This window comes from Nyctereutes procyonoides, unplaced genomic scaffold, assembly GCF_905146905.1.
Source record: "Nyctereutes procyonoides isolate TBG_1078 unplaced genomic scaffold, NYPRO_anot_genome, whole genome shotgun sequence".
Classification (NCBI taxonomy): domain Eukaryota; kingdom Metazoa; phylum Chordata; class Mammalia; order Carnivora; family Canidae; genus Nyctereutes; species Nyctereutes procyonoides.
Window position 1 is genome coordinate 38551581 of NW_026575052.1, and position 16862 is coordinate 38568442.

The 16862-nt window shown below is 41.5% G+C and overlaps 1 protein-coding gene across 1 annotated transcript in view; it reads left to right on the forward strand.

Annotated features, from left to right (window-relative positions):
* PDE4D (phosphodiesterase 4D) overlaps positions 1–16862 on the forward strand; it is a 1377381-nt gene that overhangs the window by 199523 nt on the left and 1160996 nt on the right. The window contains exon 3 of the mRNA XM_055331396.1: positions 4939–4999. The gene's annotated coding sequence lies outside the window, so the exon portion shown is untranslated. The remainder of the gene's footprint in view (positions 1–4938; positions 5000–16862) is intronic.

Genomic DNA, 16862 nt, shown 5'->3' on the forward strand with positions numbered 1-16862 from the left:
TGCCTAATCCTTACTCTTTTTTTTTGTTTTTTGTTTTTACCAAGGTACTGCTTGTGAACAAATGCCATCCTTGACCCCACCCCTCAGAAGGCCTTACCTACCTTCCTTTTATTATGCTCTGTGTTGGAGTGATCACGCTGAGCCTCATTTCCTTTATGTGTCTTTCTCAACAGGATCCTCAAGGTAGAGGTTACCTTTGTCACCACTGTGTCCTTAGCATCAAGCCCAGTGTCTATATTGCAGTCTATCTTCAAACATATTAATAAACAAAATTCCCAGAAGTATGTAGAAAGGAGCTTGTCATGGCAGCTCAGTGAGAGAGCAGTGTTGAGGTAGTTAGAACTGTTAGAAAGACACAAATGGCTTTATGGGAAATAGCTTCTCAGTTTATCACAGTTCTCATAGAAGGATTTCTGAGAAGGTAGACCTAAGATAAGTGGAGGAGTATTCTAAATAGTTGAATAGCATATTTTCTCCTTCCACAGTATCATAATTTAAAAAAGGATGTTAGTGATTATATTATTTATATGCTTACAGCAGTAATTTATTTATTTTTTTAGGTTCCATTTTCTTCGACAACCAGATGGAGATTCTTGTTTTACTGACACAATTCCATACTCTGAATTCTCACCTCTTCTTTCTACTTTGGTTCTCTGGTTGTATGAGCTACATTTAATTAGCCCGTTGTACACTTAATTAGCAGTAGGGCTGAGAAGAATAAAGCTCCTTCAGGTTACAGAGCTAGAGCTTTCCTTTGGTGAGTGGTGAAGCCAGGCCATTCTAAAAGTTCTCCACATCTATGGAGCTCCCTTTTTTTAGGGAGTTACAGTTCCAGACTTTGAAGGAAATGCCAGGTTTGAAAGATTGCAGTTCATTTCCTACACATGAATTTGCCTAGGGAAATTTTTGTAACGTAACCCAACATTGAGTGAATAAACAGTGAATGAATAAGCGTGTGGATTGGTGAAGCACTTCAGCCTAGCATCTCCAGGGCCTTCTGTTAGTATTTGATCGGGATTCTGCACCCTATCAGCCATCTGGCTTTTACAGCTTCTTCGGATTTCTGTTTTGTCAGTTCTTCTTTAGCAAATCTGCGGAGCACAGTTTTGGTGACTTCCATCTGGAAGGTTGATGGTCCCTCCCTTTCTAGAGCACATCGCAGGGCAAAGTAGTATCCGTGTTTCTCCCTGGCACACTGAATCCCGGTGGGGTCTTTCTCCCTGGGTTGTTACTCGCTGACTTGGGAACTAGCTAGGCTTCTTCTGTGCTTTTCCTCATGCACTTACACTCAGGAATTGGCCTCAAATCCATCTCCTCATTCTTCGTCTCCTCTACTTATCTAAGTGTTATTTTTTCAGGGTTCGACCTCAAGTTTCATTTTCTCCTGCAATTAGGGCATAGATCACGGTCTTGTGAGACTTTGCTCTTCTTTATACTGTGTGCCAGTCTCTCAAATTATCTCACCTTCCTTTTCCTTTATATGTAAATGGATGGTCTAGTTCAGGGTATACCTCAATTTGAATCCATTTAAGTGCCACGCTTCATTTGAAATGACACGTCAAGCTGTTTTGTATCATATTTCCCATTGTCTTACCTGAAAAACCAGGTTACACAGGCAAGTCTTGGGGTTATGAGAACATTCTCCTGGCATTTTCTCCGGCTTTCAGAATTAATTTATAGGGCTTCATATTTTGTGGGCATTATGCCTCTCTGACTCTTGTGTAAGTAGTCAGTCTTCCTCTCACCGGGTATGGGACTGTGAGAAAAAGAATCAGCAAGTGAAACTGGACAATTAGAGGTTAGAAGATGCTGGTTAACCCTTTACTTCCTGGTCAGAAGGAAAGAATGTGATCATTTACATTTCTCTGAGCTTAATCTCTGTTTTCTTCAACTGAATACTGGCAAGCACTAGTGCTGGTGCCTGGCACATGAAAAATGCCTGCAATAATAGATGGATCACATTAGGGAAGGTGGCTATTAAAAAAAAAGGTAACCTTATACTGAAATGGAAGTAACGGCAATAGCCTCCCTGCCAACTAGTCACTATCCATATCCCCACTTCTCTTTGGTGTCCTGAAATCAGTAAAAATGGTCTTGTCAAAGAATCCTTTGAGAAATACATGTGTATCCTTGCTTGGTAAGGTGAAGTTTTAGAAAGACTATATTCCATTAATAAGGAATAATGTAGATATATGAGCATAGTAAGTCTTTAAATAAAAGATGCCATTTTAAATCTAAATCCAGAGATACTGTTTCTGAGTTGCTTGCAGGGGCATGAATGCTAAGGGGAGACCCCACTGAGAAAATTTCTACCTGTTATTTCTAATGGCTTTACGATGTCATAAGAAAGCTCAAAAAAAAAAAAAAAAAAAGGTCTTCCCTGAATTAGAATCCTAGTTGACCTTCTTGAAATAGAGCTCTGGGCCTGTGACATGTGGTGGCATTTGCATGTTAGTGACCTTGATGTCTGTCTTTTATTTTCCCCTAGCACTTACCTCATTTACCTGAAATAGCATTGATTAAAATAACCCGTGAAAAGTAAAATAAAAGAGATAAATAGGATGCCTGGGTGGCTCAGGTGTTGAGCGTCTGCCTTCGGCTCTGGGAGAGATCCAGGGGTCCTGGGATCAATTCCCATATCTGGCTTCCCAAGGGGAGCCTGCGTCTCCCTCTGCCTGTGTGTCTGCCTCTCTCTCTGTGTCTCTCATAAATCAATAAAAATAAAATCTTTAAAATAAATAAAGATAAAAAATGAGATATAATCTTTAAAAATAATCCAGGTTATATAGTTCTGATGATGAAAAATTATTCTGGTCTGAGTGAAGCACTGTTTAGCTTTACACCTTATGTTTATTACTGATAGCTAATTACTTGAATTTCAGCATTCAAGAGCTAAGAAATGATATTGCCAGTGAGTTCTCGTGGCTTCTACTTTCTAGTTTATGTTATAAATTGGTGTCCTAAATTATCAGTCTTTTTTTTTAAACTGTTTTGTTACAACTAAAAAGCCATGTAGCTTAATTGCATGTGTGGTTATCATTCTTACAGTGACTTTTTGGAGCTAAGACTGCTTATTTTCCTGTCTCCAAACCAGCTTCTTAGCCTTACTTCCATATCTTGGATAGGTTTACCTGATCTTCTAGTCATGAAGGCTAGAAAGCTCAGCTTAATTTTGAACTCTCCTTTCTCCCCCTGAACCACTGACTCACAGTAATTTCTTTTGGGTATGTGTTCTGCTTAGGGACCTCATGTCTAGACTCATTATCCCTTCCTTCATTCAGGTTCTCAGATAATAACCTACCTTATCACCAAGCCTTTTATCTCTCCCAATTCCGTTCATTTCCTACCCTGTCATAAGACAAAAAAGCAGTTGTGCTATTTCCATGCTCAAAATCTTTTAATAGCTCCCCATTACCTTCAAAAAATATAAAAAATTGAAGAGTATTCATTGGAAAATGTTGCATTGTTGATGAGGGCAAAACATTAGAATCAACATAAATGTTCAAAAACAGGAGGGTCACCAAACAAAACACAATTTAAACCTTACAATGAAATGCTATTTGACCATTAGAGATGTCGGTTTTGAAGAATTTTTAATGTGTGACAATGTGGAATGTAGCAGAGAATAATATCGAATATACCATCGTAAATACGAAATACAAAAAAAAGTTGATGTAGATGTTACCAGTGGTTACCTCTGGATCACCCAGCCCCAGGAGATTTTTCTTTCTGGCTACAGTTTTCAAGTTTTCTACAATGAGTATACATTGTCTTAATAATCAGAAAAACTTGCCCTGACAATCAGGATTTGGAGGGGAACTTATGAATTATTTAGTCTAGTTGTTCTTAGTGTATTTCTGGACCATATACCTCATCGAGGACCTGAAGAATGATAAGAAGCTTTTCTCAAAAAAAAAAAAGAACATCTGACCATAGGCAGAAAATTTGTCATAGAATTTCAGCAGGATTTGAGACCTCAGATTAAGACATATTTTACAGTATAGTTCTCTCAGGAGAAAATGCAGGATAAACAGTTGCCTCTTCTCCCACAGGGGAATTGGAGGAAGTGCCAGGATTAGATGTTGGGTTTTAGCGTTTGCCCTGGCATGGGGCTGTCTGGGAGACTTGGGATCACACCACAAGCCTCCCTCCAGTCATGTGCTTCTTATGGGCACTCTGGAAGTTACTCAAGGAGAGACCTCGGGGTGGTTGTGGCTGCTGCTGTTGTTCTTGGGAGCACCTTCCCCACTCCTCCTCCCTGTGAACAAGGTTTTATTAGACCAAGAGGAATAGCTTCTGAGTCACTGATGACTCCTAGAAATAAGCAAATAAAATATGTGTTTGAGAACACTGCATTAGTTAGCTGTTACTTTCTTACCTGCCCCGCCTCCTCCCCGGCCATACTTTATGATTTTATTGTATGCTTGGTGATAGATTTTTGCTTTGAGAATTTTTTTTTCCTTCTGTTATCTGATAATTTCCTTTATGTGACCTCGATCGTGATGATGATGGCAGGGCAGAACACAGCCTCTCTGCACTTGTATCATTCATTCTGCTGGATCCCATAGCCAATCCCTGCCTGGTGCCTGAATGGCCTGCAAAGTGCAAGGCTTTCTAGAAAAACCTCTCTTCAACTGGCTTTGCATGGTTCTGTCTTTGTAAAACCTTAAGCTATGCAGTAAGTGAGGGGGGAAAAAACCCACCGCCAAGAGCAACACACGCACTAGAGCCTGCCTTTTAACTGGGAAGGAAGGAGAGATGCCCTTACTTTGTCAGAAAGCCCTGAAGGGCCCGATAAATCTTGCCACAGACAGCAGATTTTGCAGATAAAGGAGGAGTGTTTTCTTTGGTGCCATAAAGCTGCAATCGTAGATCTAGAAACAGCTGTCTGATAATTTTTTCCAAGTTGTTAAACCCTCCACAATCTAATCTCTGCAGAGAGCCCTGAATCAAGATAGAGGATGGAATCCCTGCCTTGAACACAGAAGTGGTGTAGAAGGTAAGGAATGAACATTTCCTCGTATTTGCAAGTACCAGTCGCAGGCAACTTACTTTCACAGTTGACACTTACTCCTGAGGAAATGCTCTAGGGTAGCTGGTGCTGTCCTTATTTTTATAGGTGGGGAAACTGAGGCTCACCCGGTGCACATAGTGAATAAGAGACTAAGCTGAGTGTGTCTGTTTCCAGCTCAGGTTCTTTCTCCCATAGAATAAATGGCTCCTGCGGTGGTATATTGTTCTAGAGTGTTCTAATGATCTTGTATGTGTATGTATATTTGAAATGCTTTTATTTATGTACCGCAGTCTCATTAATACCAGTTCAAAAATACAGAAAGGTAGAAACGTCCCTACAGGCGCCCACACAGAGAAGAGTTCTGTCCTGGTTACAACTGCTGAGAGAACCTGGTAGGTGTGCACCCTGAGGAGGATCTCCTTTCTTTTTCATATATATGTTTTTCTCACTCCTTCCCCTCCCCCAAACAAATTTCTGATGTCATTGTAATCAAAATGTACATATGGTTTCACTCCTTAACTAGCTAATTCTTTTTTTTTTTAAGATTTTATTTATTTATTTTTGAGAGACACACACACACAGAGAGAGAGAGAGAGAGAGAGAGAGAAAGAGAGAGGCAGAGACACAGGCAGAGGGAGAAGCAGGTTCCACGGAGGGAGCCTGATGCGGGACTCGATCCCAGGACCCCAGGATCACGCCCTGGGCTGAAGGCAGGCGCTCAACTGCTGAGCCACCCAGGCGTCCCCAGCTAATTATATTTTCTGAGTGCTTCATTCTGTCCCCTTAGTCTAGCACTGTTTGCTCTTCAGCCGTCGCTTCCCTAAGAACTTTCTGGTGATGAGAGACGCAGGAGGAGTCAGGCAGTCCCTGGGTGGCCTGCACAGAGACCAGAGAGGTCATGGTTAATACCCTGGGCTTTTCTTCAGTCCTCTCGGTCTGTTCTAAATGAAGATGGTTGGGACATTGTCCTTTGGTCTGCAGCATGGAAGGACAGAGTGTTTGCTGGACACAGAATGAAGGAGGGTGTCCCCTGACTTTCTATTCCTGGTTCACTGAGAGGCCTCAGAAGACAGACACACGGGCATGACCTTTGGCGATGACCTCCAGAGGCCTGCCTTCTCCCCTCCTCCCCTTGGGCATTTTTTAAATGCATTGAGGTCAGGCCGTGCACCCCTGTGGGTTTGGACCTGGCGAAGAGAGTGAGGGTGCTGCCACCAACGGCTGGAGGCCTCTCGGCTCCTGCAGCACCCCACGGGGCTGCCCAGGGCGGTGGGTGCAGAGGGAGAAAGCCGAGCAGAGAAACGCACCCACCATTGGGAAGCTGACCTTTTTCTTCTACAAAACTTTTAGACAGCTGGACTCTTGACCATTATGGTTGCCCTTCTCATAAAATCTTACGAAAAAAACAAAAGCAACAACCCAAAACCCTGATTCAGCCTTCAGGGGGTTTTGCGTTCTTCTGCTGTGGGGGAAGCACACTACACTCTTTGCAAGACATGTGGGGACTCTAAGTAGTTTCCCCCCCCCTCAATTTCTCTTACATTGACTGATGTTAACATTGTGGGTAAGGCCGGAGGGTCTGCTCTGGTCACAGCCCCCTCAACCCCTGAAACATCTGCTGGGCCTTCCTGTTGCCTTTAGCTCCCTGCATCCAGCCTTGTGCGGCCCTCAGGCAGCAGAGCCCGCCTCCTCCCAGGCTGCGTGCAGCTGCTCCTGCCCAGCAGTTGCCTCTCTCGGGGGCAGCAGCGTTCTCGGAACTTCTCTGTAAGGCCTGTTACGTTCACTAACTGAACTGGGCCTTTGTGTCTTTCCTGAGTATGGTTGTCAGAGAAACTGCCTCCGGAAGCCCCTTGCCTTCCTCTGCGGCCCAGCTGGAAGGCCTGGCCTTCCAGAACCAGTGTAGCATTGTTTTGAGGAGCGGGCTGAGGCCTGAGGCAGGAGTGGGTGGCCCCCAGCACCCATTGTGTGCCTGAGCTGTCCTGCCATCTGAGGGAAGGAGGGGTGGAAGAATGGGGAGGCTCTCTGAGGGAACATTAGTAATCCCAGGGCTGGACCTTGAACTTACGTGCACCTGTGTGATAAGGTTCGCTGTTATGTGCTGCCTTGACCTGTGGTAAAACTGGGCCCCTCCACAAGTTCCTTTCCCTCTTGTAGGCCTAAGGACGAGGCACTCTAGCCAAAGAGTTTTCTTTTCTTTCTCACAGGAACCAAGCCCAGTGCCTACTTCCCTTTGAGTGGTGGGCTTTAGTTCCCTGCCAGCCTGTGGGATTATTCAACCAAGCCAGTCACATCTTCTTGTGGCAAACAGGGGGTCACCTCATCTCATTGTTACTACAAAACCTGCCTCCCATGGCCTCTGCTTGTTCACTCTGCTCCTGAATGAACCCCCCACATGGCCCCGTGTGGCAAGCAGTGGCCACCCCTGAGCTGTGAGTAAATGTGCTGTCCAGAATTGACTATCATGTATTCGGGGCTCCTCACACCCCTAGAGTGGGATCACCCCCTCACCAGTGGAGGGAAGAGGAGGTGATCAGAACACAGTGCATCCATTGTTTCCATTCTTCGAACGTGCCAAGTCTATGTCCACTTCTCTAACCATTAGTCCTTTTTCCTGTGAGGTGCACAGAGCAGGAAACAACCTGTAGTTTTCATCATTATATCCTTAGGGTCTAGTACAGTGAAGCCTGAATGTATGCTTGATAAAAATAATTGTGGAATAAATGAATGAGTGCCTTTCAAGGCCCCTGAGTAAGGATCACAGTGTGCGTTTTCTCTTCCTAGCTATCAAGTTTAAATGGTTTATCATGAGGGCTGTGAGTAGAGTGCCCAGGTCTCGCCCAACTCATCCAAGTCCTAGGACCTGGAGGATACCTCAGAGGCCTCCCAGTAAAAGGAAGAATGGATCCTGAAGACGTAACGCGCAGCCCCAGTGGTAACTCAGGGTCAGATTGATGTGCTTTCGTTGATACGGACTTTGCCTAATGTTGTTGGATTTGGCAACCGGCTTTCCTTTCCACCTTTTGAGACATCCTGTTCCATTTGCCTAATGACCTTGAAAGGAATTTAGTGCCTGTCTCTCTCGATTTCATTTTGTCTGGGTTATCTTCTCCAACTTTAATTTGTTCATGGAGAGGACCGGAGCCCATAAATGAGAGCGTATGGGGATGGGGTGGAGAGCATTCATGTCAGGGTTTTTGTGATTTCTTTAGCTAAGGTACCTTCCTGTTCTTTTGTGCTGGGGTCAAATTAGTCAGCAGACACAACTGTCTCAGGGAGATGAAGGCAGAGTCATCTCTGGGAGAATCTGGCCTCTACAATATTTAGAAAAATCTATCTGTGATTTCCCTTTGGTTATTTTCATGAGGATTTGAGCTTGAGGGGAGTCTGAATATCTTTTAGATCTTCCATCTTATCTTTTAAGGCTTGACATTTTGTGCATTTCCACTTCTAGAACTTTGCCTCCATTTTTTATCTGTCCCTCTCAATGTAAGTCTCACCTTTAAAAAATTAAACTCCTATCTGATTTTCTCTGGGGAATCTTTCAGCTGCATTTATCTCTTTGTTTCCTTCTCAGAGCTCCCCAAGGTTCTTTTTGGTTTTTTGTTTGTTTGTTTGTTTTAGTTTATTATCTTTTACACATAGTAGCACCCCGGTTTGTTAATTTTGTTCATTTTTGCTTTTTTAAATATTTCTAATTTATTTATTCAAGAGACACACACACACACACACACAGAGAGAGAGAGAGAGAGAGACAGAGGGAGAAGCAGACTCCATGCAGGGAACCCGACGTGGGACTCGATCCCTGGTCTCCAGGATCAGGCCCCGGGGTGAAGGCAAAGCTAAACTGCTGAGCCACCCAGGCTGCCCCTCATTTTTGCTTTTCAAAGCCAAGGACTTGGAGGCATTTTTTTTTCCTTTCACAGGGCTTTTTGCAGCACTCTGCTCATAATAGGCTTTGTAAAGTTGCTGCCTGTTGGTTTGGTAGTAGGAAGCAAGTAGGGATGCCTTCCATGAGGATGGGTGTCATTCATTAGTAGACAAGATAACACAACTGGAGTGAGTTTGTGTGAGGTTACACTAAATGGATTCACAAGGCATCCTGAGCTGTGTTTATTGAAGCAGTGGAAATACACCATGAAGAATTTTACTCCAAGAACAGTTTGGCCAGGCCGCTTCCCAGACAGTGCTACGCTCTGCTTTACCTGATTTGTAGGGCTCATGCAAACTGTGTCTCCCGGTGCTCGTAGAGACAGTGACTCTGGACGTATTACTAATTCTTGTCATTAGTTTTTTGCCAGATTTATAATCTGCTCTTGTGACATCTCTCACTTATGAAAACAGTCAGGCTCAGTAGTTGGAGGAGCATGGGTAGAAAACTTGGGAGTAGTTGGGTTAGAACTTGCATGGAGCATGTGGTCACTGTTGCCTCAGGTGATAAGGAGCCCAAGGAAAAAGGAACAGAAAGAATGAGTCAAAACATTATTTTAGAGTCGTGATTTCCAGTAAAGCAATAAGGAGTTAAAGGTGTTTCTCTGCTGGTTACCCTAAGACATCTGCTTTAGAGACTTAGCAGGGCTCTCTCTGTGGAGTGATTGGTTCTAAACCTCATCAACAAAGGCTTTGTCGCTTCATCGAAGTAGGTGTAGCACAGGTGGGTGTTAGCACAGAGGGTTGTATGAGAAAACCCACCTCAGCAACCAGCACTAATTGGCTCCCCCGGGAAGTCCCAAGAGAAGCTGTCAATCACAACGACTGAGTTTTTGTTTATAATTTCTAGTGATTTCTCCTCTACTGCTCTTTCTCCACCTCCATCCAGACTGTCTCTCCTCTTGCACAAATAACAACAGAGCACAAGAAATTAGAGAGTCGAGGCACATCTTACTTTGATTCCAGCTGTATTTTTTCCTCAACTTTCCATTCTCTCCAGGGTTATGTTTCAGAAGGAGAGGTGAGGTTTTCCTCTCCGCCCCTCTGCCTCCCACCACCACTGTTGGTATGGAACAAATACCCTATCATGTGGGAAGGATGCTCTCACAGGTGCATCTGACAAAGCTAAGGAGGAGTGTTGAAAAGTAAGTGTACGATGTTTGTGCATTTTAGAAGGTGATCTCTGGTTTCTCTTAAGTGATTTACATCCTGCTTTGCTAAAAGCTGGAGATGATCCTGGGCTCGTTGACATTTTTGTTAAGTCATTACATTTTAAGAGTCGATCACAGGTCAAGGAAACCCTTGTCTTTCTGCAGGATACTGGATTTGAAATAAAGAGTGGCTTTCTGGGGTCCAGGGACTCCTCCATTGAGAAGGTGATGGCATTAGTAACTTCCATTTAATAGGGACTTCACATGTGAGGAATTACCATGATCCTGACTTTACAGGAAGCAATCGAAAGTCATGGGTCAAGGTCCCACAGGAAGTGTCAGGGTTTGGGATCCTGCAGGGAGAGAGTCAGGATTCGACCTTGGGTGTCCTTGACTCCAAAGGCCTAGACTCCTTACGGGCTACAGGGTGCTGCCCCTTTCCTGTATTTTTGTCCTAAGTCTTTTAGCCCCACTGACAAATGATTGAAATTTGTGATTAGACCTTCCAATGTTTGAAAAACAGGACCAACTCAGTTGATCTGAGTTAGCTACATCTGAGTTAGCTACACCTGGGTTAGCTACACCTAGGTTAGCTAACCCACTCTACAGTTGTGTTATTTCACGTTCTCTGTTTCAGGCCCATAATGCAGCTGGTGTTGTTGCCATAGCCAGGTGATGATGAGCTTTGTGGGTAATGATGGTAGATCTCATGGGCCTTAGTACATATGTCCCCCTCTTTCTTTCTTGCACTAAGATGGAAGATTAGTGAGGTGTCTAGAGAGCTGGGTGGAGCTGTCTATGGCAGGATTACACAGACTGAAGTTCTGTCCCTGACCTAGTGATAGGACATGATTAGTACCAGCAGGACACAGGGAGAACTTCATCTCTTCCTGGTGAACGTGAGATATAGGGGAGCGTTCAAAAGAGTAACAAATTGCAGAAACATTTTTATCTGTTTCATGCACTCACGGGGCCCAAGAAGTTGTCGATTTCTTCTTATTTACTTCATTTGAGAGGTTTTTCTTCTGGCTTGTGCTGACAAGAGGATCTGAGCTCAATCGAAGCAAATTGATTTTTAAAAGGTCATTAAAATCTTTAAACCTGGGGCATTATCTTTAGGTTGTAAGTGCTAAACTCAGTCTAGCCCCTTGTTTCATGATGAGCAAAATTAACCTAGAGACCTTTAGAACTAATTAATTTGGATAAGCTGAAATCAGACATATACTTATTTTAATGAGATGAATTTTAGTGTTGCGGTTATTTTTATATTGTTTTAAAGTGAAGTTAAATTGAATAGAAAGGATGTCGATTGGGTTCCACACTGAAACATCTCTAAAGGCTTCTCAGAGTCATTTTCTTTTAGCAGCTAATTTTAAAGAGATATTTAGGGGAGGGTATATGGAAGAAAAGGGATTAGGTCAGAATTTTATGGATTCTGATTTGCAGTAGAAAAATTGATTCTGAAAATCTAAGTTCAGAACATTAACCAGAGCACTTCCTCTCTCATTTGGCTTGGCCAGCAATTACCATCCCAATATTCAGAGTTGTTTGTATTTGATCAAGAAATGGGACACAGAAACACACATGTAATTGAAATCATATTTTAGCCACGATTTTTACCTTCTATTGTATTCTATGTTCAAACAATAAATCTCTCTTGGAAAGAATTCAGTATAATAACTTGTTGCCAGCCTCACTTCATTTTCAGGTCTCCCCAAAGATAGGCAGAGATGCCAGTAAACAAGAAAATGATCAAAAGGTGAGGCAAAGAAGTAGAATGTGAGGCAGAGCCTTGAGAGCAGGCAGGCAGGATGGCCAGCCTCTGACTCACAACCTGTCTTGAAAGGTTGGCAATGACTTTGAAATTTTATCAAGTCCATCTCTTTTCTTTCAGGCAGGACTGTGCATATAGCTTTCCAAGTGGATGATAATCTGTCCTTTTTGTTTAATGAAAGTTCCAATGTAGAGGACACCAGCCCCCTCAGGAATTCATTGTGAAGTTAGGTGGTTTTCAGAGAAGGATTCTGTTATTGTTGACTGTTGTTCATTCCCCTTCTCTGGGATAATCAACTTCGTATGAACAGAGTTGCATCCATATAAAGTCCTTATCTCTGGTGCTCGAACAGGTTGACAGAGAACTTGACCACCCTAGAGAGCAACTGGTCTAATCGCTTCATTGTGACTAGTATCTCCTCCACATTGAGAAGACAGGCTTTTCTATTTTAAACAGTTTATTTATTTGAGAAAGAGCATGAGAGAGAGAGAGCATGAGCAGGGGAGGGGCAAAGGAAGAGGGAGAAGCAGACCTCTGCTGAGCATTCACAGGCCTCATCCCAGGACTCTGAGATCATGACCTGAGCCAAAGCAGCTGTTTAACTGACTGAGCCACCCAGGTGCCCAGGTTTTTTTTTTTTTGTGTGTGTGTTGTATTGTTGACTTCTGCGTACTTTAGACCTTCCCCATTTTTTTTTTTTTGCCAACTCTGTGTATTTGTAGTGTTTCCCTTCTCTGTGCTAAAATAACGCTGGTTTTGTCAGTTAGTACCCAAAATATGTCAGTACCATTGGTGTCTGTGATTCCAGGCCATAGGATTAGCGTGGGAATGACTTAGTGTTCCGGGCTCCGGCCCTGTTTCTGCCACACCTACTGCTATGACTTTGGCGGGTAATTCGCAAAGTGTCTCTGAGCCTCAGTTTATCACTGTTAAACATGTGGCTGGTTTAGAGAAGCTTTTATTCAGTAAATTTTCCAAGAAATGTTAATACATATAAGAAATGGTTCGGGTTTTCGATAGGTGGTGGTGATGATCATGGTGGTGGTGCTGGGGTGAGCACAGATTAAATGTACCCAAATAGTTTTTGGGTTTTTTGTTTGTTTTACTGAAAGACTTGATGCTTAAAAAAATAGTACATTGTTAATAATCATCAAATCTTCAGAAAAGGTTTCTTAAATTTATCCAATTATGGTTCTTTTCTTTCCTTTTACTACTGCTTCCGTGTTACCCACTTATGACCAGGCTCGTCTGCAAAGTAAAAGTAGCCACTCTTTCCTTAGTACTCATCCCAGGAAGGGAATAAAACTGCCAGGAGAGTCTTCAGAGCTCTATAGGTAAACTATAGGTGATAGTTGATGTATTTTGTGGTTTCCCTTTTGCTTTATGAGCTGTTTGAAGGCAGGGGTCTTTTCTTACTCATCTTGTGTAAAGAGAGTCTGGTTTAGTGCTTGACACCAAAAGGTATTTAATAAATGTTTTGAATTAAGTTAAATTGTCCATTAATGGAAGACACTGCCTTGAAAAATGTTGAACTTGCTTGTCACAGAAAATGTTATTATAAACTGGATTTTTGAAATGGGTGGAATTTGTAGTCAAGATGATATCTAAGATCAGGAATTTATGACAGTTTCCTATGGTTATAAATACAATATCACAGTAACACTACTCATAGATAATCTCTAGTAGATTAGGAAAGGACACAGTACACACTTTGTAGGCAGTTCTTACTAGTAAGCTCCTTTCCTTGATCTGGATAAATTTCCTGATCTCCTTGAGTCCAGATTCCTCCTGGGAGCATGGAATTATTAACTGGGGAATTTCATCCAGATTAGAAATACGTAAGAAGGGATAAGACCCCCATGAAATTTACTTCATCTTTCATTTTGTACGATGCCACTGTGTTCTGAGGAATTCAATTCAGTGAATTTATCATGAGTTTATTTTTCTATTTTGCTTTTCTATTACCTGGCTGTATTTCTTACAAGCTTCTGGAGAGTATAAAATGTGTCTCATTTGCATTTATCTCTCCTTTGATACATAGTGTTTTGTGATCATAGGAAGAACTCAATAAATATTTGTTGAAAAAATCAATAGGTGAATATGGTGGTTTTGACATTTTTCCAATTTAACATCTGAAATTAGATAGTAAATTTGATGAACTTACACTTTATAGAAATTCAAATTATGAAAGTAGGAGAAAAAAAATGACCTATTATTTCACTACTGGAGATTAACTATTAAGACTTCAGATTATTTCCTTCTAGACATATTTTATACAGAGAGAATATATAGTTGTGGTCACATTGCACATATAATTTTGTATCTTGATTTTTTTCACTTGAAATTATATATAGTGTTGATAATCATTGTATGTACTATTTTATATGTAAGAAATATTTCACAATAAAAGTTTGAAGACCATAGAAGTCCCAGGTGACATAGTTTTCACAAATAGAATTTTCACATTTTTCCTATGTGATTTTCTCAGGCATTTATTCTTTTATGATCATATTTTTTATTTGGCTTTTCCTCATTTTATTTTTATTTCATTATTTTGCTGTATGAAAGGGCTAGCAAATGTTTTGGACACGAATATTTTCCTGTTTTTCCTTTTCAATATTTTCAAAACATAAATGTGAGTATTGGGGAACTGCTTTTCACAAGTTTGTGCCATTATTTCCTCTGTCTACCAGTGTACGAACATTCCAAACTCATTGCAAATTCACCAGCAATGAATATATACTTTTTTGATTTTTAAAAATATTAATTAATGGGTAGGTGGTTCCTTATTTTGTTTCATTTTGTGGTCTTATTAATGAGGTCAAACTTCTTCTCATATAGTTTTTAGAAATCTTTTCTTTTTTTTTCTTTCTTTCTCTCTTTCTTTTCTTTCTTTCCTTTCTTTTTTTAGAAAGAGTGTGCACCTGAGACCTGAGAATGTGGGGATGGGGGAAGGCAGGGCAGGGAGATCTTAAGGGGGTATCTTAAGTAGGTTCCTCACCCACAGTGGAGTGAAGTGGGGCTCTATCTCATGGGGAAATCTTGATCTGAGCAGAAATCAGAAGTTCAAGTTTGACTCCACTGAGCCACCCAGATGTCCCCATTTTTGTTTTTGTTTTTTTTTATGAATCGTCCATTCATGTCTTTTCAATTTATTTTTCTGACTGTATGAATGCTTCATTCCTGAGTGTGCTATTTCCTGCAGGTGTGAATACACACAGCCTTGCTCTAACTGCTGCCCTAGTGGGGGTGCATGGAGCAGGGTGGTGCCGCCATCACTGGGGGCAGCCAGAGCAGGCTGTTGTGTGGACTGTTTTGTAATGCAGCACCAGGCCGGAGTGAGTTACTGAAGAGCCCCCCTTTTTCTGTTAGTTGAGCATTGCAAAAGCCAGGCCTGGCTAGTGAGGTGTGTGTGTGTGACAGGCTTCATTCTTCCCTCTGTCTCAGCTCTTATTAGAGAAGTTCAGACGTTGCCCGTGAATGGGGACTGTGGGCACAGTTGGGTTTATGCGGCTCTCTGAGTTCTGAAGTGTTGCAACTCCTCGATATGGTTTGCTCTTCACTAGAGCAAATTGCCAACAGCTTGTGTGTGACTCCTTAAGAATAATGAGAATCAACCTCATTTTAGGAGAGGGGACAGATTGTATCTGTATTTGGCAACCCACATTCCTCTGCAGCTGGGATTGCTCAAGACGCTCCACGGAGGTGAGGGCCCATACTGACAGAGAAATGTCCGTTTTGTCTGGGGAGCTGCTGAGTTTTGTCAGCATTTGCTGGCAGGAAAGCTTTCTCTAGCATGGCTTCACTCCCCAAACCACTGGACCTGACAGAAGTAATGTAAGATGGCTGCAGTCTATTTCTGTCCCTTGTCATTTTATGAAGGAGCTAGTGCTAAATGCCTTCAGACACAGAGCATGCTAAGGACTCCTTTCGAAACAAGAGAAACTTTAAAAAATACATCCAAGAATGCAGGTTGTATTGTTTTAATAGTAATTTTTTTTTTGTCTAGCACCAAACCCTCAGAAATAGTTTGAATATTATGAAATTGTCATGTAGCAAAGAAAATAAAAGCTCTTTCACCTTAACAGCAGAGGTTTTATGTGAAACAGGCAAGCTTAGGTGGAAATGATTTGAAGATAGAAGAATCTTTCCTGAATACTACGTTTATCATTTTTTTAACCCTTGAAATTCTACAATGCCTTTGTGTTGCATGTCGGATTAAATTCCAATTTTCCTTGACCATCTTTTCCATCTGAATTTTAGGCTCTGTACTGTTGTTAAGCAATTTAAAAATCAACTTTTTTTGTTTCCACCCCAATATGTTGCTTTTTTCCTCCAAGAAGAAGGCCAATTTCTGTCTTGTCAGTATGGGCTTTACTTCTTAAAAAATCTGCTGCCTTAGTTGTCTCTCATATTCTCTCTCATCCACACTATGTCAGCTCACATTTTCAAAATATGTTGCTTTATAAATCCTCTTAGTTATGTGTATGTATTATTTCTTTGAGGAGAGAGCCAATTCTATTTTTTTATCCTCTCTAATGTGTTGACTAGAAAGTTTTTCATGTAGTATGTGTCTAAATAAATGTAGTTTGTCTGTTATTTATTCTAAAACATTCAAGAGATTCAGATTGGGAGTACATTTCTAGGTGGTTGGGGGACACATGTATTTAGGATGATTGATTTTATAATTTAAATAAAGTCATTATGTGAGCATTTATGAAATAAAATGGATTCTGATTTTTTATCTGTACCTTAATCTTCCACAATATGGCTTTTTTTTAGTTTAGTTTTTAAAAACTTTTCTTTTGTGTGTGTTTGAATGCACATTAACAATTTTTTAAAATATCCTTTTTAAAGTTCCAGTACACTTAATAAACAGTGTTACATTAGTTTCAGGTGTACAATATAATGATTCACCAATTCTATATGTTACTTAGTGCTCATCATGATAAGTATTCCCTGAATCCCCTTCCCTTATTTCACCCATACCCCCCCA